This window comes from Lichenostomus cassidix, chromosome 28 (genome assembly GCF_008360975.1).
Source record: "Lichenostomus cassidix isolate B80296 chromosome 28, HeHo_3.0, whole genome shotgun sequence".
Classification (NCBI taxonomy): Eukaryota; Metazoa; Chordata; class Aves; order Passeriformes; family Meliphagidae; genus Lichenostomus; species Lichenostomus cassidix.
In genome coordinates this window covers 4106456-4134038 of record NC_139508.1, presented here as the reverse complement: position 1 = coordinate 4134038, position 27583 = coordinate 4106456, and the positions used below count along the sequence as shown (strand labels likewise).

General features: G+C 48.3%; 1 protein-coding gene across 6 annotated transcripts in view; it reads left to right on the top strand.

Moving 5' to 3' along the window:
* The first annotated feature begins 1153 nt into the window (after positions 1-1153).
* Positions 1154-27583, top strand: part of LOC146426271 (DNA-binding protein RFX2-like) — a 61175-nt gene continuing 34745 nt past the window's right edge. For 4 of the 6 annotated variants that reach the window (XM_085040669.1, XM_085040668.1, XM_085040667.1 and 1 more), the window contains exon 1: positions 1156-1308. The gene's annotated coding sequence lies outside the window, so the exon portion shown is untranslated. Of the gene's footprint in view, positions 1309-1546; positions 2294-27583 lie in introns of those variants that run through there. The other 2 variants (XM_085040664.1, XM_085040666.1) reach the window with 2 other exon arrangements.

Genomic DNA, 27583 nt, shown 5'->3' with positions numbered 1-27583 from the left:
TATTGCATGTCTGTGAGGTGATCCTGTAAATTGTGAAATTCCTGATGGGGATTTTTCAGAGCAATTGGTGGTGATTCTCCTGAGTTTAACTGTGGGGGGAAAACCCATAAAATCCCCACAAACAGAGATATTTCATAAAGCTTTATAAAAAATTGCTGCTTTCCTTGGCAGCACCTGCATTCAAAAACATGACAGCAAGCTAGAGCCTGTGTTAGGTTTCACTGACAAAATAAAACAGGACAGGATGTGGAGAGCAGAGCATCATCCAGCCTGGCCTTGGACACTTCCTGGGATCCAGGGGCACCACAGCTTCTCTGGGAAATCCATTCCAGGGCCTCCCCACCCTCACGGGGAACAATTCCTTCCCAATATCCCATCCATCCCTGCCCTCTGGCAGTGAGAAGCCATTCCCTGTGTCCTGTCCCTCCATCCCTTGTCCCCAGTCCCTCTCCAGCTCTCCTGGAGCCCCTTTAGGCCCTGGCAGGGGCTCTGAGGTCTCCCTGGAGCTTCTCTTCTCCAGCTGAACTCCCCCAGCTCTCCCAGCCTGGCCCCAGAGCAGAGGAGCTCCAGCTCTTGGAACATCTCCATGTTCTCCTCTGGACTCTCTCCCGCAGCTCCATGTCCTTATGTCGCAGTGCCAGCGCTGGACTCGGTCCGTTTATCCTCAGATGACGATTTGGTGCCACAGGGCGATGCTGCTGCTGCTTCTCCCCTTTCCCCATCCGTCACCCGCCTTGTTGTCAGTGACGTCACGCCCCGTCGCCATGACAACGGCTTGATGTCATATGCAGGGGGTATTTAAAAAAACAACCCAGCGGCGGCCGGAGGAACGGCGAGCCCGCCGCTTTGTAATGTTTAACAGCCGGAAAATCAACTTTTTTTTTGGTTTTTCCCCCCCGGTGGATGTATTGGGGTGAAACCAGCGAGGCGCCGCCCCCGTTCCCCTCACAGCCGAGCGCGCGCGCGCGTCACGCGCCTGCCCCGCCCCGCGCTGAGGCGCCAAACCGCGCGCCAACTGCTAGCCACGCCCCCTCCGCAGCACTATTGGCTCTCCCGCGGCGAGTCCCGCCCCTTGCATTGACTGACAGGCGCCGAGCCAATGGGAGTTGCAAAGACGCTGGGCACGCCCCCGGAGGGGCGGAGCCGGGCGGTGACGCGCGGGGCCGGGGTAGCAACAGTTGCCTCGAGACCCGGCGCCCGGCGCCATAGTGACCGTAGCCCTGGAGACTGTTACTTGCCAACGGCGGCAACGCGCGGCCCCGGCGGCCGGAGCCCAGCGCAGCCCGCGGCACCCGGCGGGGACGGCAGGTGAGCGGGGCCGCCCCGTGACGGGCTGGATGTGGGACCGCGGCCGGGGGGGCTGGAGGGGATGTGCGCGATCTCCGTGTCCTCGGCGGGGCCGGTGCGGCGCGGGCCGGCAGCGCGGACCCGGCTTGTCCCGGCGCGGGATGCTCGGTCCCGCCGCGCTCCGGGGCGGGGGGTGCCGGTCGCGCCGCCCCCGGAAAGTTGGGAGCGGGGGAGCGGCGGAGGCGGCACCGCCGAACCGCCCCGGGCCGGGCACCCCGCCGGGCCGGTGCCGCTGCCCCGGGGCACCGCCCGTAGCGCGGCCCCGCCCGGGCACGGGAACCGGGAACCGACACCGCCCGGCCGGCGGGGGGGGCGCGGCCGCTCCCGGCGCGGGGCTTCCCGGAACTCCGCGCTCCCGGCTCCGCGGGCGGCAGGGACGGAGCGCTGCCGGGGGTCCCACCGGCTCCTGGGGGTGCGAGCCGCAAAGTGTCCGGGCAGGGTCGGGAGGGGACACCGGGCAGCCGCTCCGCTGGCTTCGGAGCCGCACCGCTCCGCGCTGTCCCCGTGCTCTGCTCCGTGCTGTCCCTGTCCCCTGCTCCGTGCTGTCCCTCTCTCCGTGCTCTGCCCGTCCCTATCTCCGTGCTGTCCCTCTCTCCGTGCTCTGCCCGTCCCTATCTCCGTGCTGTCCCTCTCCCCGTCCCTATCTCCGTGCTCTCTCTCTCCCCGTGCTCTCCCCGTCCCCCCCGAGCGCTCCTCCTCCTCTTCGGGGGTGGAGGGAGGTGGTTTCAACTCCAGCTCATCCCTGGAGTTTGCCAGAGCTCGGAGATCCCGCCGCTCGCTTTCGTGTCGGTCTTAGAAACGAGGGAAAATCGCAGCGAGACCTATTTGCAAGCATCTGCCGTCTGTTCTTGACGTGGTTTCTGCTGTTTGTTTTGAATAAAGTGTGTTGTGAAACAAGATTCATCTCCTGTTAGAGTGGGATTTTGTGGACGTGCCTGTTTCAAGCGTGAGTTCCCCTTGCCTGATTAAATCTTTCCGTCCTTTTTACTTAGAAAGCACTCCAAAGCCTTTATTTTGGCTTTGCTATTGAAAGAGGCGAAACTTACTAATTAAAGAGTAGAATAAATAATAATTGTATTAAATGTTATTAAATCTACTTTACCTTTCTGCATTTGGAATGTCCTTAAACTCAGGGTTTAACTGATAGCTCAGCTTTGGAATCATTTAGTCGAGGCTTTTCTCATCTGCTGCTGCCCAAACTTTTCGACTCTATCTTGGTTACAAATCATTTGAGAATAGAGACTAACGTCTGGCTTAGAAAAAAAGAAAAAAATATCAGTCTCAAAATACCGACCTTAAGCTCCTGGGCTTCCCTTTCCGCCTCTGCTGTTTCACTTTTCAGTCTGACTTTGCTTCAGTCCGTTTAGGATCAATTCAGTCTCAGGTTTTATTTTCAAATGGCACATTAGTAGAAGGCAGTCTGTGGAAGGCGAGGCATTTTGGGAGGCTTTTTCATGGTTCAAGATGAGTTGAATCAACCTCTGACTGTATCTGCTGAGAGAGCAAAGTTTGGTTTCTGGATGGCTGGAGTCAGGGGAGGCAAAACCCCCAAGGCAGGACCAACTTGGGGGATATTGGATACCTGAAAATCTTAGTTCATATTTTAGAAAAAACCACATCCAGCTGGGTCTTTACCTCTCCATGTTGCTGTCCCAAGGGATGGGAGATGTGTTGGAATTCTGTGAGATGTGTTGCATTTGCCTTGGGGTTACACAGCTGTGGGCAGGCTCTGGGGGTTTGTTGTTTTAAGCCGTTGGAGTTTGTGTTTCTCCGACTGTGAGGTTTGGAAATGCTCATCTTTTGAATCGGCATTTGGGTTCTCAGGTAACAACAGGATCTTGGCCTGAAGGCTCAAAGTGCAGACAGAGGGGGTTGACAGCTGGAATTTCTTTGTCCCTGCTTGCTTCCTGCAAAACAGGAATGATCCCAGCGTGCTTGGGGATGGGGATAGGAGCATCCTCTGGCACAGAGGAACGCCAGAGCCAGGTCCCTAAGCTTCCATGGGGACTCCCACAGACCGTCCCTGCTTTGCATCTCCCTGCTGAGCCATTTGCATCTCATGAATTCCTCTCACTGTCCCTGTCCTGGGGCCCTGTGTGCCAGCTCTGTTCCCTGGGGAAGGATTTAGTGGGAAATCTGCAGCACCTGGAGAGGGGGTGAGACCTGCAGGCAACACGGCCAGCAGCAGTTTCCTCTCCTTTAGCATCAGATCTGCCCTCTCAGAGCATGTTTTGTTGGTTTGCCTTATAAATTTGTAGATTTGACCTATAAATGGAGGTCCCTCCTCCATCAAGAGACTTGTCACCAGATGTCCCATTGAGTCCCCACAGCCAGGCCAGGGGTCACCCATCCTGAGACTTAAGGCTGAATGTGGTCTAGGAAGAGTGGCTGTTAAATAGTGTGTCAGGTATTTGAAGGTACACCAGAAATACACTTTCTGTGTCCTTTTGTGTGTGTAAACATGATCAGACCCATCCTAAAACTGTGCAAGGCCAGGTTGGACAGGGCTTGGAGCACCCTGGGCTAGTAGAAGGTGTCCCTGCCATGGCAGGGGTGACACTGGGTGGCATTTCAGGTCCTTTCCAACACAGCCTGTTGTGAGATTCTGTAATCATTGAGCAGCCAGCGCCTCTGATGACATCAACTGCTGTCATATGTCCTCGCTTTTGGAGGGAATCCTCCAGTTGAGAGCATTCCCTGCCACTAAAAGACACTTTCTGCCACCAAATAACTTCGGGGCTGCCACAAATGCAGCTCCACCGCGGCAGAATAGACGGCGCCAGTCATTGTCTTTAAATAGTCTCCTGCTTGTAACACCTCGGAGCACCGACAGCTGCCACGTTTAATCCCAACATGTTTTCCCTGCTAATACAGGCCCGTAAACAGAGCTGCTTTCCCGTATTCCAGCCCATTCCCCCCGTTCCCTTTTAGCCTTTCCCGAGCTAAAAGCGGAGTCTGGTTGCGCTGCTGATTCAACAGGCAGATCCGCCCGCTCGGCTCCTCCGCCGGAGTTTCTGCTGGAGGCTACCGAGTTATATTTAACCCAAGTTCTCCCTCCTTTCCCTGCCTCCCTCGGAACAAATGCCAGCGCAGTGCAGGGCTGGATCCCCTCCAGCTGGAGCCCAGCGTGCCAGGGCTCGCCTGGACTCAGGGATTGGGATCCATCGGGATCCGGGGTGGCAGTGCTGATATTTGACACGCAGGGAAGGTTCCTCTCTGTAATCTGTGCTTTGAGACGTGGGGTTTTGTCTTATTTGGACTGGCAGGTCTTTATTCCTTTGTTCAAACACTCCCAAATCCAGCTTATTGTCTGGGAACGTGCCGGCTTTCCCATGTCGGGATGTGTCTGTCCAAGCAGCTTATGGAGTAATTATCCATAAATACATAAATAGATGGCAAAACCTTCTTTCAGCACAAACCCTTAGCTCACTGAGCAAAGAGGAACCAAGTGACTTAGGGATTGATTATCCACAAATTCATAAACAGATGGCAAAACCTTCCTTCAGCACAAACCTTAACTCCTTGAGTAAAGAGGAATCCTTTTTTGCAGGGCACTTCCTAGGGTCACTTTTCTTAAGCACACAAAGCACAGAGGAAATTATTTCAGGTCTCATTAATACACTAATTATTTTCACTTGGAGGGAAAGCAGAAAATACAAACCTACCTTCATCTTGGGGTGATGTTTTATGAAAGATGGCAAAGTTTGTATTTCAGAAATTATTTCAGGACATGTTAATACACAAGTTATTTCCAGGCAGGGGGGGAAGGAGAAAAAAAACAAACCCACTTTCAGCTTTGAGTGATATTTTATGAAAGATAGCGATTTCTGGAGAAGTTTAAATGTCCTTAATTCAGCTGACTTGTTAAAACAATACACAATTATGTCTCTGGACATGTGATTTCATGTCAATGAATGAGAAAATCTTCCCACAGTATTCCTGCTCACTTATGTCACTGCAGGGGTTAGGCAGTGTCTATGCAGCAATAAAGTTACAAGGTGTATTTTAAATTGCACCAAAAGCAAGAAGTTGTCCAAACAGAGCTTTAGAAACTGTTTCGGGTTAGAAACTTCATGTCATTCCCTTGGGTATTTCCCGATGTTCCACAGGGAGGGAAGAGCTGCAGAAATCCCAAGTGAAGGCATTTGAAAAGTCATTTAAAGGCAATTAATAAGTTTTTCTTTATTCCTAAGCTAGACTTCTGTTAAGAATTTGTTTTTCTGAGCTTAATAAATGCCAGAGAAGTCTCAGCATTGTACAAATGTGTCGTGGGAGGAAGCTTTGCAAGAGGTTGAACATTGCAGTCAAAAGAACAGGTCACAGAATGCTTCACCAATAATGACTTTATACAAAGAAAATGCAAACAAAAATCAGGTTCTTTGTTTTCTTGTCCCAAATCTGAAAGAAATCCTCCATGTCTCTAGCAAGGAGCTGACAGAAGTAACAATCAAATTAACTGCAGAGATATTCCTTCCTGATGTTCCATTTAGCTCTCTGGTGCATATTCCCACCATCCAGGTTCCACAAATCTTTTTTTTTTTTCCTGTGTGAGGAGGTTTTTCTTTGGCTTCATGTGCAGAATGTCTGGATGTGTGTGAGGACAAACACCAGCAGGTACCTGCATGCAGGCTCGGAGGAGGAGCAGCTCCTGACACATCCCTGTCTCCCATGGCAGGGAGGCTCCCTGCTCTGACTTCTTCAGGGCAATGTCTCATCCTGGCAAAAAAAAAAGCTGGAACACGACCAGGAACAAAGCAAAAGCAGAGGCAGGAGGTTCAGGGGGTGGCACTGTGTAGCAGCATCTCTGAATCAGGAGCTGGAGAGGCAGGACAAGGGGGAAGGGGTTGAAACTGAAAGAGGGGAAATTTAGGTTCAAGAATCAAAGAAATTCTTCTCTGTCAGGGTGGTGAGTCAGGTTAGATGTGGCTGCCCTGGCAGTGTCCAAGGCCAGGCTGGACAGGGCTTGGAGCAACCTGGGATAGTGGGAAGTGTCCCTGCCCATGGCAGGGTGGAATGGGATGACCTTTAAGGTCCTTCCAACCCAAACCATTCTGGGAGTTTATGTTTTCACATGAAATTGTATTTTCCCCGTCCCTTCTAGAGAAGCAGATCCTGGCTGGTTTTACTTCTCTCCCAAGCAGCTTTGGAGTTCACATTTTCCCTTTCCCATCAGGAACTGAACCCGTGCTCCAAACTCACAAACATCCGAATTGCAGGAGTGAATCCTTGTGAACTCCACACCTCAGGAGTGAATCCGGGTGTGAAGAGAGGTGGTTCTGTCTCCATGGCTGAGTTTTGGAAGTGCCCAACTCATTTGGAAGCAGGAGGATGAAATCAATGCTGAGTCTGTGTGGGGAGGCACCAGTATTTCAGGACTTTGTTTGGAGAGGCACCAGGAATTCAGGAGTTTGTCAGGAGAGGCACCAGGAATTCAGGAGTTTGTCAGGAGAGGCACCAGGAATTCAGGAGTTTGTCAGGAGAGGCACCAGTATTTCAGGACTTTGTCAGGAGAGGCACCAGGAATTCAGGACTTTGTCTGGATTACGTGGCTGGTGGTTCTTTGAGGTTAACACGAGGCAAAGGGTCCTGCTTTGCTGAATGGAGCCTGTAATTAAGGATGCCTCTTTTGGAGGTGTCACTAGTTAAGACTGACAAGAAGCATCAGGGGAAGAGGAGAGAAGGGAAGAGGCAGGGGTGGAATGATTATAGGCAAACAACTTCAGCAGAATTAGCAATTTCCTTAACCACCACCTGGTTAGTCATTGTCAGACTGTTCCTTAGTATCAGCTTAAGATCCCATTGCCACCATGACAACCCTGGAACTGTTCTGGAGAATTTCTGGCTCAACACACAGCTGATTAAACATTCACCCTGCTCAGGGAATTATATCAGTTATTCTCGTTCTTCTGACCTCTGGTGTCTGTGAGTCCTGGAGGCTTTAGATAAAGCAGCCTCACACTGCCAGGTAAAACCCCTGCACTGCCCTTGCCCTTGTGCAGCTGAGCAGGGACAGAGAGGGACACTTTACAAGGACTTTTCTTTCCCCTAAGACACTGATTAGAGAAAAGGGAACTGAGCATGGAATTTTTATTATTATCATATATAGACATCCAGAAGTGCTACACAGCCAGGCAGTGATGGCCTCAGTGCAATGCTGGTCGAAGTTATTCTGTTCCCCTGATTTGGGAAGGTTATTTATGATGTATGAGTGTCTCCAGAACAGACCTGAGCATCTGGGGATGGCTTTTTGCACAGAGGATTTCCTGTGTTTTTGGTGCTGATGGAGTGGAGCATCGACTCATGTGAAAGAAAATGGTTTTAAACTGAAAGAGAGGAGGTTTAGATGGGGTATTGGGAACGAATTCTTCCCTGTGAAGGTGGGGAGGCCCTGAAATGGAACTCCCAGAGCAGCTGTGGCTGCCCCTGGATCCCTGGAAGTGTCCAAGGCCAGGTTGGACAGGGCTTGGAGCAGCCTGGGACCGTGGAAGATGGCAGGAGGTACAGCAGGATGAGCTTTAAGATCCTCTCCAACCCAAGCCTTTCTTGGGCTTCTATGATTCTTTTTTTGTTCCCTTCTTGGCTTTCTCCAAGGTCTGATCCTCGGCTGAAGTGATGTTGATGTGTGAGTTGGCTTAGTGCTGATGGTACCTAGGACAGGTTCAGTTACTGGCTGGGAATGGACAGTTTCACAATTAGATTATTTATTAATTAGCCTTTACTCAGCATATGAACAAGGCTGCTTAACAAGGCACAGGAACTCCAAATTCAGGTGGCATTCCTCTCCCCAACACCTCATGTTTTTATTGGAAACACAAAGTGGTGTGGGCATCTTCCCTCTGCCATCCTGGCAGCAATTCAACACTTGGGATCTCCTGGTTGGATTGACAGCTTGGCTGATTGACAGCTTCCTTCCAGGGGGAGCTGGAGGGGCAGGGGCTGAGCTCTGCTCTGGGACAGGGACAGGAGCCCAGGGAATGGCTGGAGCTGGGTCAGGCTTGGGATGATCTCAGGGAAAGGTTCTTCCCCCAGAGGCTGCTGGGGCACTGCCCAGGCTCCCCAGGGAATGGTCCCTGCCCCAAGGCTGCCAGAGCTCCAGGAGGGTTTGGCCAATGCTGCCAGGGATGCCCAGGGTGGGATTGTTGGGGTGTCTGTGCAGGGCCAGGGCTTGGATCAATGATCCTTGTGGATTCCTTCCAGCTCAGGATATTCTGGGATTCTGCAAACCCAGGCTGGAGCAGATGTGTGGTGAGGTGGACAAGGACCTTTCTCCATGAAGCTCCTGGGAAGCAAGGCATGGAAACAAGGATGGATTCTGCACAAAGCTGGATATTCCAGCCACCTCTGGGGCCTTTCTGCCCAACACCAGTGTGATATTTTCTGTTCCCCAGACTGCTCTTGTTTGGGCAGTAACGGGAGGTTGTGCAGAGCCTCTGATAAGGTGGGAGGAAGCAGGTCAGGAGATAAGCCCCAGCTCTCCGTGTGCTGGAGGTGATGTTGTCAGTGCTGGCACCTTGCTGCTCTGTGCAAAGACCTTGCTCTCCTCCTCCCCCGAGCTGTCTGGGATGGTCCAGTCTAAAAAACAACTCAAAATCCACCTCTGGGCTGTGAAACCAGGGGGGAGATGGGAATAAGTGCACGTGGAGTGGTTCTGTGTAATTTATCATCAGTCCTTGCATTTAAACAATTTCTTGTGCTGTTCAAACCCTTCCCCCCCCCCAAAGGAGATGAAATGCAGGTCTTTTCAAATATTCATGACCTTAAATGACCAATCATGGGAGGAAATTTTTTTTCTAATAGGTACAAATAAGAAGAGAAATAATGGCTTCTGGTCACCAGGCTGGTCTTCAGAGCTTCCTCCTTCCTAGCAAATATTTATTCTCCTTAACGTGGCAGATGTGCACCATTGTTAGAAGACTTCCACCTGCCAGGAAGGTGGAATATCCTGCACAGAATATTTCTTCAAGCCTCTTGAAGAATCTGAGGCTTGCCTGCAGTCTCCCCACAGCTGCTTGCACTGAGAATAGAGATTTTTCTATATGAATCACCTCTCCTCAAACCAGAAATGCAATGTTCACCCTCATATTTTAGGCATCTCCTCTGTCACATTGATCCACACCACTCTGACCTGAGCTGGGCGTGCAAAAGCAAAGTTGTTGCCACTCCAGGCTTAGCTTAGAGATCTGTTGGGGTCCATGTTTTCCTTTTGGAATAGCATTTACTGTGGGAGTTTCCCTAAGAGCATTTCCAACATCATGACTGCAGCAGGTTTCCCAGAGAAGCTGTGACTGCCTCTGGATCCCTGGTAGTGTCCAAGGCCAGGTTGGACAGGGCTTGGAGCAAGCTGGGATAGTGGAAGGTGTCCCTGCCATGGCAGGGGTGGATTGGAATCCCTTCCTATCCAAACCATTCCATGATTTTATGATGCTCTGAATATTCCCTGGCAGGCAGAAAGCACTCAGAAAGGTAGAGCTACTGCTTGTTGTGCTAATAAATGGACTGATTTAAATGTCAGAGTATTGTCTTGTGTGCTGCCACCATTAGGGATAATTGTGGAAGGTGAGGAGTTGTAAACCATAGAATTCATGTTTGAAATGGTACTGGAGCAGCAAAAGTGCTTTTTGATTCTTAGTGCTGCTGTTTTCCACAGTTTCGTTCCTCCCAATTTAGATGCTGCTCAGAATGTAAAAATCTTTAAAAAAACAGCAAAGCAATAAAAACCCCAAACCAAACAAAACAAGAAAACCAAAACATCCTCCCCCCACACAAAAACTCAAAAACCCGTACTTGTTGTTAGGTAAAAATTGCAGTAATTTTTTGGTAACTATCCATAATCTCTGTGTTCCCAGAGGTTTATACCTGACTACTGAAATTTGCAGTCAGTTCATTATTTAATCTTACTGAGGTGGAGGCGCTAAGTAGAAATGTCCATATCGAATATTACTTTAAAACCATGAATTTTTGAGGTGTTCCAGTGCCAGAAACCCCAAAAAGGATCCCGATAATCCATTCTCCTGCATGGGGTGGGATCTGCTCACAGAGGTTTCCTGGGAGAGGCAGAGCAAAGATCATCTCCCGGCGAGCGCAGGAGGTTAATTATTTAATTAGGGAATGATTCTGTGCCGTCAGCGCCTTTCACCGTCACAGAAAGCTCCTCTGCAATCCCCATCCAAGACATTCCAGGGCAGCTGCGTCATCCCGGCTGTTGGGATGGGTTGTCTCCACAGCCCGGGGTTGCTAGGGAAGAGGAACCTCAGGGCTGTTTGGGTTACATAACCCTGGAAATTAGGGAGCAGCCCATGGCTAGGGAGCTGCTGGAGCCACCGGGCTGCTGCCAGGCTGGGAGCGCTGGGAATGTTCACCTGGAGAAGGGAAGGATCCAGGGAGAGATCAGAGCCTAAAGGAGCTCCAGGAGAGCTGGAGAGGGACTGGGGACAAGGATGGAGGGACAGGACACAGGGAATGGCTTCTCACTGCCACTTCCCACTCCCATTCCAGGGTTTGATGGGATATTGGAAAGGAATTGCCTGCTGTCAGGGTGGGGAGGCTCTGGAATGGATTTCCCAAAGCAGCTGTGGCTGCCCCTGGATCCCTGGAAATGTCCAAGGCCAGGTTGGACAGGCAGGGATCACCCTGGGACAGTGGAAGGTGTCCCTGCCCAGATGGTGTCCATGGGATTTTCCAACCCAAAACATTCCATGATTTTGTGATTACAGCCAATTGCAGGGTGAGTCTCTCTGTGGACCAGTTTGTTCTTTTCTGCCTCCTTTTTCATGGATGAAATCTGTCATAAAAACATGATCCACCTTGCAGTGCTCGGGATTTTGAAGTCCCTGACTGCTGCCCCGTGGGGAAATGTGGTTTGTCTTTCCCTCCACAGGTTCCTTGCAGGCTCTGTCTTTGTAAAAGTCAAACTCATCACTTCTTCGCTGGGGACTGAAAGGAGACATTTTCATATCAAAACATCTCAGGGTGTGTCTGTCACAAGAAAACCTCTGGGTTTGCAGGCCCTGGGGCTACAGCTGTGGCAGTGTCTGTGGGATTTGGGTTATTTTCTAGATATTTTCTAGGTATTTATACACACTTATGTATAAAATATACAGACATATACAGACACCTTGTGAGAGAGTGTATTTCCACGACTAAATTGTGATCAAGTGTAGTTCCAAGGGTTTTTATTCCACATTTCTGATTCCACCTCTTTGCCTCTGGATTCCATCCTCACTGGGATTTCTGTGCCACCTTAGGCTCCCCTGTGTCAGGAGTCACCCACACTCAGGACTTTTATAAATTAATCTCTGATCTAAATAAATTAATCTCTGATCTAGCAGATCCCATCTTTTTCTGATCCACAGTCCACATCCATTGGCACTTCAGAGTTTGGGGAACCCTGCTTTATTCTCTCTGTGCTTTCATTTCCATTTTCCATTAGGGAATAATTCAATCCCTCCTTTTTTTTTTTTTTTCCCCAGGAACCAGAAAGTTAAGATGGGCAAATTCATGAGGATTAATATTTGTAAAGTGCTTTGAAAGCCTCAGGTGCTTGTTGCTTTACTCACTGATGAAAACAAGACACACATTTTTTGGGGATGGTGTCACTATTACTCTGCTTCCATTTTTGGGGGGATGGTGTCATTATTGCTCTGCTTCATGCCCTCCTGGAATATTTTGTGCAGAGAATCCCAGAATGGTTTGGTTGGAAGGCACTTCCTGGCTTCTCTCTGCTCCCTGAAAATGATCCCCCAGGAAAAGCTCCTCCCCAGAGGATTTTCCTTGCCCAGTTTGCTGGGGGTGGAGATCCTGCAGGACTTGAGCTGGTGGAGATGCAGAGATGATGCTCAGAGCTGTGCTTTGGTGCTGAAAAAATCGACACAGGGAAAACAGCCAACAAAGCCCTGGAGAAATGGTCTAATTAGAGAAATTTGGGGGAAAGAGTGGTTGGGGCATTGCTGGCTGAAGGGACTCCAGTCTCACTCTTCAGGCTGTTTTACAGTCCAAATGAACACACAGCTAGAATGCTCTAAAAAGGGAATTTTGGAACAAAAATTAACTGTAGATGATCAGAACTCTTGTTCCACATTGCTCTGTTTGCAGGACGTAGTGAAACACAGGAGATTTCCCTCTCTGCACATTTAAAAAGCCAATTTATATCCTGGGTTAAATTCCTCCAGCTGTGCTCTAACTTCATGTCCTTAAAACCTTTTTCTTCACTGCCACCAAATAATTAATACATCATACATTGCAATTCTTATTCACTTTCCCCTGAGAATTACTTAATATCTTAGTGATGAGTCTCTCCTTAGTCAATCATTAAGGAATTTCTGTGCTAACTTTTCATTTTGGCAGCTACTTCCTTGACTTTATATTGTGATGTTTGGGCAACGAAATGTTCCACACAGTGAACGTTCTGAATGCATTCTCCTGATTTCTGAGTGCTTTCTTAATAAATGTGAGGATTGAATGATGTGATTAGCCAGAACATCATGCAGTATTCTGCTGGGGGAAAGTAAATTGTCTGTGGATGAATTTCCACTTCACACTTCTGCTTTATAACCATCCTAGCACGGCAGTGAATTGGAAGTTGGTGAGAACTGACAGCCTGTGGCCACTCTGCAGTGATTTCTATACCTTTTTATCTCTCAGGTTTATAAAAATTTTACTAATTTTTCCTGCATGAGAAAGTTAATATAAGAGTTAAGCTACTGCCTGTTGCCTGGAAGGATGATTTTCCCCTAAATCAGGAGCATGTGCTGACTGCTTAGAGGATATAGGCAGTAATAAGGTCCAATAATGTAATCACACAGGATTTTAATTTTAAAAGTCTGCTCCCCTCTCCATTCAGCTGGGTACAGAGAGTTGTGTTGTCCTTGGAGGATACAGAATGCTGCAAGCCTGGCTGGGAGATAAATCATCCCTAGGGATGTCATTCCCTGAGTTTATGACAGCAGGGGATGTTTTCCCACTGCAGGAGCACAAACAGCTTTGGTCCTTGGATACACGAGTGCTCATGGGACTGGAGAGCTGGGCTGCAAACACCATTTTATTAAATGTCTTCTCCTCTCCTCTCCTCTCCTCTCCTCTCCTCTCCTCTCCTCTCCTCTCCTCTCCTCTCCTCTCCTCTCCTCTCCTCTCCTCTCCTCTCCTCTCTCCTCTCCTCTTCTCTCCTCTCCTCTTCTCTCCTCTTCTCTTCTCTCCTCTTCTCTTCTCTTCTCTCCTCTTCTCTTCTCTTCTCTTCTCTCCTCTCCTCTCCTCTTCTCTTCCCTTCTCTCCCCTTCCCCTCCCTCTCTTCCCTCCCCTCCCCTCCCCTCCCCTCCCCTCCCCTCCCCTCCCCTCTGCTCCCCCTCCCCCTCCCTCCCCTCCCTCCCTCCCCTCCCTTCCCTTTTCCCCTCCCCTCCCCTTTCCTTTTCCCCTTCCCCTCCCCTCTGCTCTCCTCCACTCCCTTTCTCTCTTTCCCTTCCCTTTCTCTTTCCCCTTTCCCCATTTCCTCCTTCCCCCTTTCTGCCTTTCCCTTTTCCTCCTTTCCCCCTTTGTCTTTTTCCCCTTCTTTCCTTTTTTTCCCCTCTCCCTTTTCCCTCTTCTCCTTCTCTCCCTCCACAGCTGTAAATGCCTCTTTCCTGGAGACATCACCACCTCTTGGCACTGCCAACAAACTGCTCCCAGTTGCTCCTTTGAGCCCATTTCCTGAATTGTGTCATTCAAGGATCCCTCTGTACCTTTGTGTCACTTCTGGAGGAGTCACTTCTGGCACTCAGTGATTGTGAGAGACAAAAACTCTCAGCTGTGAGTGCAGAGCAATGAGCATTATTCCTTCTGGAGTGCTTTCTGCCAGAGCACCTGAGTGCAGATGCAGGGAAGATGATGGTGTTGTCCTTTTTTGATTTTCCATCTCCAGAAAGTAAAACTCCACTAAAAAAAAAAAAAAATCAATGTCCTATTGATTGTTAAAATTTGCTGTTAACGTCTTGATTGCTGGACTCTTCTGCTCTAAACCACTAAATCCATTCACTTTAGCACCGTGTGGTGAGTAAGAGCAGAAAATGTCCCTTCTCTTTTGAAAGATTGAACTGGAAATTCAGGATTAACAAAATCTACTTGGGTTTTCTTTGCCTTTGAAACAGGCAGATGGGATCGTTTAACATATCATTTGCTAAAGCTTATTTTGACTGAAGTCTGATGTCAAGTAGCACCCCCAAGCAAATATTGAAGAATAAAATACCATATTTCTGACTTACAACTCTGTTGCTGTTGGTTTAAACTAACTGTGGTGATAAAATCTCTCCTATTGGCACAGGTTCTGGTAGCAGAGCAGTAATTGTTTGTATATAGGATTTTAAACCGCTCGTGTTTTCCGCTGTTACGTTAATGGAAAACATATTTTGACATCTTCCCCTTAGCTCCCTGCCTAAACTAACTGGATTTGGAATTCCATCTGGCTGCACAGAAGAGACTCTTCCCTCTATTCCCCACCCAAATCTCTCCTTGGTAAATAAAAGAGCCAATGAAAGGCTGAGGTTTTTAAGAGAACAAATCATCATCTGCTGTTAAAATTGGCAGCACCGTGGTCTTTCCTGGCTACCTGCTGGTCTGAGGCTCTCCAGAGCTGCTGGAAGCTTTTTTCTAACTTTTTTTTTGAGTTGTTGGAACACATTTGGCTCATAAATACCTCCAGCTCATGGCCCATCAGAGACCTGTGAGTCAGGGAGGAGGAAAGGGTCGATTGTGGATGTTGTGGAAACCCCAAAGCCTCAATAACAGAATAAAGTGGAGTCTCATGCTCTGCAACCTGCCCTCTCTCCCCTTCCTATAGGACTTTTTTCCTTCTTTGTCTGTTTGGGAAGAATGCAGCAAAGAGGGGATTTACCCTATGGAGTGTGAGATTAGTGTTAGGTTGTATCTTTTAAAATACAGGTTTATGCAATTCGGTCACAAAGGAAAGTTAAGAGAGAGCAGTAATAGGTTGATAATCAAACCATTCATAATTTTAAAAGGAAAACAGAGTGAATCCCTAGTACCAGTGGGAAACCTGGATGTTGGCTGACTGCTCTGATCCTTTTGAAACTGCACAGCTCAGGCAGGAGAATCAGCTTGAGGTGAGTTGATCAAGCCTTCCCTGCAATCTCTCTTATGGAAAAAATCCACTGAAAGCTTCCCAGCCCACACAGAGCAGGGTCTTGGCTCTCAGTGCCTCAGAATGATCTCCCTCTGCTTCATGTGATGACAGATCTTCAATATTCTTCACAGCAGAACAAGGGGAAAAGCTGCTGCTGCTGCTGGTTCAGTGTTTCTTGCACTGTGATTTTACAAAATCCAGAGTGGGTCGATGCTTCAGGCAGGCCTGGTGGATGCTGAAACGCAGTAATATTCAGCTGGTGCTCCTGGAGACACAGATATCCAGGAGCTCCAGCTTGGACAACATCCTCCTGCCTCCTGTGGTGTTCCAGAAAGGAAAGATTTGCTCCTGGTTCTTGAGCTTTGGTGCAAAAGCCTTTGAAGTCAGCTGTGGTGTGGCTGGGAGGGAGGCTGACCTTGCTCGGAACAAAACCACATTGAGTTAATCCTTGCACTGCTAATTAGGCTCTTTGTGGCAATTGACAACCATCTGGGTGGTCGAGAGAGTTCTGTGAACCTGGCAGAGGAGTCCTGATTCCTCCTTCCTCACTGTCCTCTCCTTCACGTGCTCAGAGAAGTCAAATCTGTCCAAATTTTACTGACCAGAGCCCATGCAGGGCATGGCAGTGAGGTGAACTCATGGCCATGGTTTTGGGGGATGGAGTGGCACAGGAGAGACCCCTCTGCCCCATCAGGGTGTCTGTCCCCATTCCAACTCTCCCTGAGCAAACAGGAGGCTGCTATTTGAAATATCCACGGAAAAAAGCAGTTCCAAGTGTCCCAGCCCAGAGCCATGTGGTCACTCCAGGGCGTTTCAGAAACTCAGGTGATGCTGAGGACATTCCTTCTCTCTCTCTCTGCCTTTCCTGCTCCTTCATGAGCTGCTGGGCCCTTTCAGCTTGAGCATCAGGAGGAATTCCTTCCTGGAAAGGGTGATTAAACACTGGCAGGGGCTGTTTGGAGTCCTCATCCCTGGAGGTGTCCAAGGAAGGGCTGGAGGTGACACTCAGTGCTCTGGGCTGGGGACAAGGTGGGGATCAGTCCCAGGTTGGACTTGTATTTGGAGGTCTTTTCCAGCCTAAATGATGCTCTGTCACAAAACCCTTTTCCCCTGCAATGATATTCCTAGAAAACCTTTCTCTTTGCTCATGGTGCTGCACTTCTCCACTGATATTTGCATTGCTGATTATTTGGCCTTAGGAGAAGAGTTGCTCTGCTCTCAGCAGCTGGTGGCTTTCCTTTCCAGAGGAGATGGATTTGTTTTTTCCATCCCTGAATAATTTAGATACTATTCATAGCTTGAAAATATTACTTTGCAGAGGAACGAGGTGCTTGTACGAGGCTGAAAATGAATGTTCTGATGTATTTCCACCTGCAAATTACAAAACTGCTGCGTGAAGTTTGCTGTGACAAAGCTTTAGGGACTCCAATTCAGTCTGCATTTAATCAATTTGTTTTGTAGAGGAAAATTTATATCGAATCTGGCAGCCCTTTTAATGGGTAGGTTTCAGAAATTAAATTATGCCTGATTCTGGTTCCAAATGTGCTGTGACATTAGTGTTAAAAAAAAAATTAAAATTACAATTTTTGCTTCTCTTCATTGTGAAGTGGGCAGACATTGTGTATAAAGAGATTTGTTTCAGGTTTTTAACCTTTTTAAAAGGTTTTGTCATCCTCAACTGGTATTGGTTAGGAGTGGAGCCCCAACACAGGAAATGTCTCATAATTTGAAAAAAACAAGCATTTTCTGGCTGGCTTGTATTAAAGAAAACACTTAGCCTGGACTCTTGAATTGAGATGGTGATATAAATCAATAGGATGCTCCCAGCTGAGGAAAATACTCATTTCTTTGTCTGGAAGATGCCAATGGGAGGTGTGATAAAGGTGGGACCCTCTCATCCCTGCTCCCTCCCACACGTGAAGATATCACACAAAAGATATTGGGAAGAAATTCCTCCCTGTGAGGGTTGGCAGGGCTGGGCTGGAATTCCCAAGAAGCTGTGGCTGCCCCTGAATCCCTGGAAGTGTCCAAGGCCAGGCTGGATGAGGCTTGGTGTCCCTGGATGGAGATTTTCAACCTCCTACAAGCACCTCGTTCCTCTGCAAAGTAATATTTTCAAGCTATGAATAGTATCTAAATTATTCAGGGATGGAAAAAACCAAACCCATCCTGCTGGATGGCACAGGTGTCCCTGCCCATGGCAGGGGGTGGGATGAGCTTTAAGGTCCTTCCCACCCCAAACCATCCTGGGATTCTGTGAACATTCCCATTTCTTCTGTGAACATTCCCCTTGCTTGGCAGCTTCTCTGGAGCCTCCTGCAGCAGAAGAGGCTCTGCTCTCTGGACCTTCTGCTCCCTGGGCTCCTGGCCAGCCTCTGGAGGTGCCTGTGGGATGCTCCTCTGTGCTGCAGCTCCTGCTCTTCCCTCCATTGCTCAGTTCCCTTCGCACTGGAGGCATTCTTAGCATTCCTTCCAGTCTGCAGCGTAGCTGCACAACATCTAATCACACTTCTTCACAACAACTGGCCTGGAAATTACCATTAGAATGGATCGGAAGGGTTTGTAATTACTCAGAAATGTCACCGGGCTGGAAGAGTGCAGGGCTCTGCCTGTCAGCAGCCTTCCCTCTCCCGCTTCTTGGAGGCTTCCTGCAGGTGAAAAATGCATTTTCCTGAGGTTTTGTTGTCCTGAGCAGCACCTTCCTCCTCTGTTATAAAGGATTGTCCTGGTAATGGCTCTGGAGTGTCACCAAATTTTGGGACCAGGCTGAGGGGAGCTCAATACATCACTGAATTCATTTGCTGAGGGGATGTATTACAGCCATTTCTCAACACCACCAGCTCGTGCTTTCTTTTGTCCCATCCCAATTTTGATGTTTATTTCTTCAGGCAAAACAGGCACTGGAATGGCTGGAAGAGTTGCCTTTGGCCGGGATGAGGATGCTGCTCCCAGAACTGATTCTAAGAGGGAGAGGAACACAAATCCTTGAATTGTATCTCAAATCCTACCTTGGGCAGGGCAGCAGCATCTTTCCTGCTGTCCATCTCTGGCTAAACCAGGGATTATTTCCACAGGAGAATTCCCACCTCCAGAGGGACACAGGGGCTGGAGCAGCAGGGGTGTTTGCTGCTTCACCAAACTGGCACCAGGATTTTTGGTTCCCTGTGTAGGCAGCACTGCAATTCCCTCCAGAGCTTGGCTCGGAGCAGCTGCATCTCCTGATGTACCAAAAATGAGTTTTTGATCCCCTAAGGAGAGCACCAGGTGGCAAATGCAGGGTGGTGGATGTATCCCATCCTGCAACTAAACTGGGAATATCCACCCTTACACAGCTTTAACTGCATTCCCAGCTTCCTTCAGCCAGCATTCCCTTTCGGGAAAAGAATTATCTGCCATGGATTGAGGTTGCTGCCTTTTTGTGGGAAGGGGGGAAGGAATGAAATAATAGTTAATACTTAATGCATATGAGCAGCGATGCTGCTGGGGTTGCCTAGCAGCCACTTAGACAAGCAAGAGAATAAAAAGGGCTGAGTGAATGTGTTTGGAGCTGGTTCCTTGGTCTGCGGGTGGAATCTGACCCATGCAGCCCAGTTGTTGTTTTTTTTTTTTTTTTGGGAGGGGGAGGAGATGGTGGAATTTACCACTAATGGATATTTTAGCTCTGTGGATCATCTCTATCCACTCCCCCACCCCCATCTGGTTTTCGGTTTTGAGTTTTTTTTCCAAGTGTAACTTGGAGAGCTTTAGCCAAAGGGAGGTGTTAAAGTTTTGTGTGGTTTTTCTGGAGATGGAATAGGCAAAAAAAAAAAAAAACAAAAAAAAAACTCTCAACGAGATTTTTTTCCTTCTATTTAGGACTGTATCTCTGGCAGTCTGGAGATCATTAGCATTTCATGGCCTCTTCAATATACTGCTCAGTAAATGCTGTGGAGACTGGAAATAGCTCCTGCAGTCACACTTAGCACTCCTTGCATTGCTCTCCTTCCTGCAAGAAGTTCATTTCATCTTCTGAAAAGCAGAAGTGGAAAGAAACTTCGGGGAAAAAAAAAAAGGGGAGGGAGGTTGAGCCACTCTATGATTGCAAATAAACTCCTTCCCCCACGAGACCAGAAATTCCCCGAAGTATAAGGTTGAGTTAAAACCCGCTAGGAGATAAAAATAAGGAAGGCTGACAGTTGAAATAGTGATTTTCTGAAATCGTGTTCTTCTCTTGACTTTTTTTTGCAGTAAAAGTTGGAAAGCTGGAAACCCTTTTCCTTGTCAGGCACTTGTGGGAGTTACAGGACTCCAGCAACTGGAATCCTAAAACCTCCACTGCCATCCACACTTGAGAGGTGTGAACTCCCAATTTTAATGTGTTTTCCTCATCCCAGCAGTCATTTTTAGCATATTAAGGCAGGAAAAAAAGGGCACTTAGCAAAAAGGAATGAAGTGAGAAGCATCTTGGACTTAATTTGGAATAAATATAGTGAGACTTTGAGGGCAGCTGGTCTGTTTTACACTCTGGAAGGAGTTGATGGTTCTTGGGTCAGTGCCAGCAAAGATATCCCTGCAGGAATTCTGGTGGAAGGAGCAAGGGGGTCTGGACAGGGAGTTTGGGCTCATTTTGGGGTTTGAGAGCTGGCAGGAGGTTGGTCACATCCACCTTTGCTGCTTCTGCTGCCGTGACCAGAATTCTCTTTTGAAGTCCTTTACTTGGCCAGATGTCACAGTGTTAAAGCATCTTTTAACCCTTTTCACACAGTTTGGAGGCTCCAGTGCTGAAGTTGGCCTTAGAACAGTGGGCAAGGGTTGAAGGAGCTTGGTGTGATTGATATTTTCATTAATGAGTGTAAATGCTCTTGGATCACCTCAGAGCTGCAGGTCCTGTCTGTGTTACCCCCTGACTGGGAGAAACTTCAACTTTAATTTCCAGTTGTCATTTTTAAGTTGCCAAAGATGCTTGCCTGTCTGGCATGATGTCTGCTCTCTATTGAATGCTGCTCTGAACTACTCAAGAAAAAGATCTTTTGCTTCCTTCAAAATATTCCTGAGTTTACTCTTCTCATGAAGGGCAGCTCCCCTGAGAGGGAGATAAATGCTAAAAGACCAAGAAGTAGTTTGGGGGCTGGGTCAGCAATAATTGGGGGGAAAAATCCTTAAAATAAGAACCAACATTTTGGAAGACTTTATTTAAAATGTGCCCTGGGTTGTGACTTTTATTTTTCATCCAGTGGGTGAGTGATTTCAGCTTTTTATGACATCTGCCTTGGAGAAGTGAATGCCTCACTCCAAGCCTGTGCAGTGCCCTGGGGGACTGTGCATTCCATCACAGGCTGGGCTTGATCTTGGAGGTCTTTTCCAAATTTAGTGATGCTGTGATCAGTAGAAAAACACCTGGAGAAACACCAAAGGAAGCACTGTGAAAGCTCCCACAGCTGGAAATCACCAGCAATAAGCTTTTATTGATCACTGCCAAGGCAAACCGAAGTGATGGAGCTGCCTAAGCTTAGATGGAAAAGTTGGAGAGACAAATTCTGCCCCAGATCTGCTCCTATTGAATCTGAGAACCTGTGACAGCAGTCTGTGGCTTCGGTGATGATTAGCAAGCACAGCAGAACTTTTATGTGTCAGATCAGGCCACAGCACCCAGGACAATGATGCTTCCACCAGCCCAACAAAAGCCTTTCTCTATTCTCTATTTCCCCAGAGCAAGCTCTCCCTTAAAACCCTCCGAGTGTTCCTACATTTTTGCTTATGATTAATTACCTCGAATCCTAATGTAAAAAATTCGATGTAGAGAATTCCAATTAGCTTTCCATGTGCATGGCACTGGAAGAAAACATCCTTTTGATGGATTTCTCCTCTTCATCGAATCAGAGGACGCTCCAAAACCACGCACACACCCTCTCCCAAAAGCCCATTTCCCAGCCAGGCTGCCTTTCCCTGCACTCACAGACACCACCAAGAAAAGCAAACCTGTTTTAAGTAAGCTAAACCCCGCTTGAAAGGGTTCTAAATTCTGCTGGAAAACTTTGAGGGATCCACAAATAGGTGGGGGGGAAAAAAGAAATAAGTTGAAAGGACTCGTGTGTGTTTGTTAACACAGCAATAGTTTACTCCCAGCTCCAAAAAACTCAACTCCTTAATATTATTTTCAAAAAAACCCAACTGAACGCAAAGATTTCTCTCCTGAGCATCTGCTTTGAAGAGCGCTCCCCAGCCCGCTAATCCCTTTATTCTGAAAATAACAATTCAATAAAATAAACCCAAACCAAAACAAAGCCGCGGCGCCCGCAGAGCTCCCCCCTCGCAGTTCCCATGGCAAAGGCGTTATTTGTCCGTCCTCCCTTCCAGGGCTCCTGAAAATACCCGCTGACATATTTAGTGAGGCGGGAGCGGGATGGGGATGTTTGGTTTGGGAAACGCTCCCTGCGTCGCCTGGCAACGCTCTGGGACACGGGAGGGGACCTCGTCACCCCTGGCAACCGCTGTTGCTCCCCAAACATCGCAGCCCCACAGCCTCCCCCACATCCTCCTCATCTGCCACAGCCTCTGCCTCGCCTGCCTCGGAGATTTGGGAGCTTTGGCTGCTCCACGCAGCCCCAAAACCCCTCAGGGGGGTCTCAGAATTAGGGGTGAAGACACTTCCCCCCTCTATTTATGTTTCTAAAGGGTTTAAACCTTCCCCACTCGTCCTGGAGTGAGTTTAAATCTCCCCCACTCGTCCTGGAGTGAGTTTAAATCTTCCCCACTCATCCTGGAGTGAGTTTAAATCTTCCCCACTAGTCCCCCAGAGCCTCCAGACTGATCCATCCCGTGGAGTGAGATGGGGTTTGGGTGTCATCAGGACGTTTCTGGGTGTCATTAGAAACCCCTGTCCAGCCAGACTAGAGACAGAAAGGTCACTGGGGTGAGCTGCCTGTCACAAAGCCACCCACTCGGCCTCCAGGCTAGAAACTCTGCCCACAGGAATTTATTGCCTGGATAAACGATCTCGCTCGGTTAATTCCAGCTCTGGAGCAGTCAGTTCTCTTTCTTTGGGACAGTGGGAGCTGTTGGAGCAGTGCAGAGCTGTGGGAAGCCTTTATCTCCTCCCATTTGTGTAGGATGCAGTTTGTCTTATTGCTGTCCTCACCAAAAATCCACCAGTGCTGTTCTCCCAGTGCAGAACATTCAAATCCATATTCCTGAACTGCGTATCTGGGACATCTACAGCAGCCTCCTCTTTGCCTTTCCAGGGAGAATTGCCTAAATAGTTTCTGTCTTCTATTTGGAGTCTTGTTTAGTCCTGGAGTCTGTGCCTGACACCAGCAGCTTTGTGAACCTTAAATTTCCATAGAAAAACCCCTCAGCTCCTTCCCTCTCCTCACTGGTGCAGTGCAATGGTTGGGAAGCAATTGCTGATATCCCTTTACTTTCCAAAATGTGCACTGAACACAGCAATGGAATGGTTGAAGAAGTGCTGTGAGTTTAGTTTTGGGGCTCCCTGTGTCAGGCTGTGCCTCAGGAGTGACTGGAGATCACAGAACCATGGAATGGTTTGGGCTGGAAAGGTCCTTAAAGCTCATCTCATTCCACCCCTGCCATGGCAGGGACACCTTCCACTATCCCAGGTTGCTCCAAGCCCTGTCCAGCCTGGCCTTGGACACTTCCAGGGATCCAGGGGCACCACAGCTTCCCCAGGAACTCCATCCCAGCTCCTCATCCCCTCACACGAAAAATTCCTTCCCAATATCCCATCTAACCCTGCCCTCTGGCAGTTTGAAGCCATTCCCCCTTGTCCTGTCACTCCAGGTCCTTGTCCAAAGTCCTTTCCAGGTCTCTTCTCCCAGCCTCTCTTTCCTTTGGGGTACAGGAGCAGAGCCCAGACTTTCCCAGTGGTTCCTCCCCAGCAACACCAGTTCCAGGTCAGGGCAATGCTCTCTGTGTTGTGCTGAGCTGGGACAACCCAGAACCTCCTCCTTCTCCTCTTCCTTCTCCCTCCTTTTCCTCCTCCTCTTCTTCCTCCCAAAGTACAAACCCACAGTTCATTCCCTCGTGGGATCCTGTGGTGGGATCTTCTGGAGATTCAGAGCCCTAACTCCACTGATGGTGTAAAATCTGAGACATGTTCTCCAAACAGCCCCAGTTTCTGTTTGTTGCTTCTTCTGCTTCACTTTGTGAGGCACCACAATGCTCTGAGTGGTGCTGTGTGAATAAATAGCAACACCCTGGGCTGTGCTGGCAGCAGTTCCTGCTGTGCTTGCTGGAAACAGCTGCTGCTGCCACCCCACATCTCCATGGAATTCTGCAGCAAATCTCCATGGAATACTGCAGCAAATCTCCTGCTTCACACTGGAATCATCAAAAGGCTGCTGCTTGGTCTTAAGGCCACTCAAGGATTGTCTTGTCTAAGCAAGTAAAGAATGAGGGCTGGTGAACTAGAGGTGGGAATTAAGCCGATCTCTTGGAATTAATTTCAAATAAGTGGCATATTCCATAGTTCTCTGCTGTAGGACAAGCTATGAAAGCCATAGGACAAGCTATAAACAGCAGCACCAAGGTTTGCAGTTCCTTGTTCCAAAATGAGCCCAGTTCAGCCAGAGGAGGGTTAGCTGTACCCAGAGACCTGGGATTGTCCTGGGAGCAGGAACCAGCTGAGCCACAGACTGCAGGGGACAAGGAGCCAGATGCTCTGGTTTGGCTGACAATGGAAACATTTAGATGTGTCCTGAAAAGGAACTTTGAAGGGCTTTTGTGCCAGATTTTTCCTAGAGACATTTTTCTCACATGGGCCTGGAGGGACAAGACAAGGGGAATGGCTTCCCACTGCCAGAGGGCAAGGAGAGATGGGATATTGGGAAGGAATTGTTCCCTGTGAGGGTGGGGAGACCCTGGGATGGAATTCCCAGAGCAGCTGTGGTGCCCCTGGATCCCTGGCAGTGTCCAAGGCCAGGCTGGACAGAGCTTGGAGCAGCCTGGGACAGTGGAAGGTGTCCCTGCCCATGGCAGAGGATGGCACTGGATGGGATTTAAGGTCTTTCCAATCCAAACCATGATATTTCCCTTACTGAATCACAGCCCTGGGAAACCCTTACAGTGCACTTATTAAAAATGTGGGGAAACAATAAATTCCAGCCCAGAACTTGAGCTTGTTTTCACCAGGCAGCACTAGTGTGTGTGTTACAGCCTGGACATGGAGAGTACTGGAATATGACTTTTAATTCCTCCTTCCAGATGTGAAAGCTTCCTCACTGCTCTGCAGATACACAGATGTTATTTCTTGGCTAATATTTGCCATGATTGTAGCTAAACTTTTCTGAAGTCAAGGTCTAGGTAGTTCATAGGAAGGAAATAAGGAGTTTCAGGTAGTTGTTGACAGGGTTGTGTTTCAGACCTGAAGGAATCCAGTCCTGGCTTTTGATGCTTGGAGATTGTTCAGGTTATCAACCCAAAAGAAAACAAGACAGGTTGTTATAAGGTAATGATGTTCACAACTCTACTTTACCCCTCTTCATGTCTGAGATTCCTCTATGTGGAATTTGGATTTAGCCAACCCTAAGTCATTGTGGCTTCTGCTCTTCAGCCTCAGCTGGCTCTTGAGGAAACTCCAAATTACAGGGCCAGCACAGATCCAGATCCGTTCCTGACTCTTTTCTGTCCTCAAAGTTTCTCTTAAAGAAACAGCAGAGATTAGTGAACGGCTGTTACACAACAGTTATGTGTGTGTATATATATGACTTGACTTAATTCTGTGAAATCTAATTAAAGGCTGAGTGTATATTTGTATTTCAGTATATTATTAACTTGCTAATAAAAGCCATTTCCAAATTTGTATTTTTCCATGAGGACCAGGTTTCTGGAAAAAAAAAAAAACCAAAAAAAACCCAACCCCAGCTATAGTGGCTGCTGTCCTTGAAAAGTGTGTTTTGGGTTTATCTGTGTTTCCAGGTAACTGGAGCTCATAGGCAAGCAGTGTTTGCTTCTGTTTTAAATTAATTTAACCTAATCAGTGGCAGGGTCTGGTGCCTTCTCTTGTTTATAGAATTTTGAAGCAGTGTGATGAGTAGTCTCTCCAGAAAGCTTCTTTTCAAGTTCCTTGGCATGTTTGCTTCCCACTTCCATCCACTCAGAGCACTCGTGGGAAGGGTGAAGGTTCTGTGCTTCAGGCCCCTGGGGATGAGCTGGTTCAGGTGCAGCTCCCATCAGCCTGCAGCTCAGCTGGGAGGGGACAAGGACAAGGACATGGCCACTCTGTCAGGGATGGCCCAAAGCTCTCCCCATGCCCTGCAGGGTGAGGAAAGGTGGATGATGCTCCATCCTTGGGAGGCAGGGCACTGTGCCAGCCTGCCCCAGGCTCTGTGGGGTGGCTCAGTGTCACACGGGATGGAGGCTTTTGGTGCACAGGGCAAGGTTTTGGTGAGTCAGCTCTCTGTCTGCTCCTAAGCTGCTCCCACATCCTTCCAGGATCTGAAGGGAAAACTGGACAAGGAAACTAGAGAGGAGCTCTTCATCAGGGACTGAGGTGACAGGACAGGGAGGAATGGCTTAAACCTGGAGGAAGGCAGATTTAGAATAGAAATTAGGAAGAAATTCTTCCCTGTGAGGGTGGGGAGGCCCTGGCACAGGGTGCCCAGAGCAGCTGTGGTGCCCCTGGATCCCTGGAAGTGTCCAAGGCCAGGCTGGACAGGGCTTGGAGCAGCATGGGACAGTGGAAGGTGTCCCTGCCATGGCAGGGATGGAATGGGATGTCCTTTAAAGTTCCTCCCAACCCAAACCATTCCAGGATTCTGTGAGATTTCCTGGCTCCCTTTAAAAACCAGAGTAGCAGCTCATCTTCCAGAGCTGCCAGAGCAGTTAAAATCCCAGGAATTGCTGTCCCCAGTTGCTCTCCAGAGCCAAGGGAATATCCTGATTGGCAGCTGTACCCACCATGGATGAGGATTCAGTTCTGAGCCAGCAGAGTCCCAAATGCTCTGAGCTGCACCCCCTGCTCACAGCTGAGGTGGGAGCTTGGTTCTCTCAGCATTCCTGAGTGACCTAAGGAAAACAGAACTCCTAAATGGGAGTACTGGGCAGAGCAGGCTCTCCTTGGCTCAACCATCAAAAGCAAAGGGTTTCTTTTGGTTTCCCAGCTTGGGGAGGTGGAATCCTGTTTTTCCAAAGAGGATGCAAAGATGGGGACACCCTGTGGTCCTGGTTGGGAGCTGTGTGCTGCTCCTGTGCTCCTCCACCCTGGGAGCTTTTTGGGGCAATGGAAAAAGAATTAAATTGATATTTTCCCGATTGGAATTTCAGGGAAACGCCTGTTACTCCTTGGAGGTCTCATGCTTTGGAGACATGAGCAGCAGGGATGAAGGATGTGTGCAAAGCAGGAGCCAGGCTGGGTTGAACACAAATATTTGCCTCAAAGGAGGGAGAAGTCACTGGATCCATTTCCATTCACATCAAATAAACCAATCCCTTCTTCCCAAGAATGAAACACTTCCTTTCTGTGCCCTGCTTCAGACACAACCAATGCCTTTTCAGGGCAAGTTGTTACATGGAGACTGAGCCAGAAATGTTGAATGAAATGGAAAATATTTAGGAAAGTTTGCTTTAGTAAAATAACTGTGGCCTAGAGTGTGGTGGGTGAAGTAGACGGATACTTGTATCTGCTAGAAAATAATCTAAATCAGCCATTCTTTGCATTACTTTTATTATTTTCAGTCTGTTTTGAGAGTGTTGAGAATTCTCAGTAGTGAAACCATTAAATGTAAATGCCCTGGTTCCTTTTTCTGCAGTTGGGGAGAAAATACCACTTGGAGCTCATCTAGAACATGATGGTTAGATAGCATTTTTATTTCTCCTGCATTCAGTTATTGCTGTTCTGGTTTTCCCATTTATCTAAGTTCCAAACCAACTAAACATGAATAAAAGTTCCAATAACTAAAAAACTATTTTTAAATGTAAGCCTTCCCTTCAAAGTATGCAAAAAATGCACAAAATCAACCAAAAAACCAAGGAAAAAACTGGATTTTAATATTGATCCTTACAGGTCAGTGTTGTGAATGAGAAATAGTTTATTTTTTTTTTTTAGTTAAACTATAGCCTTCCCATTATTTTCAGCAAAATAACAGATATCAGGAGATTTCTATTAAAAATTCATAGCTGTGTCATGGACTTGCA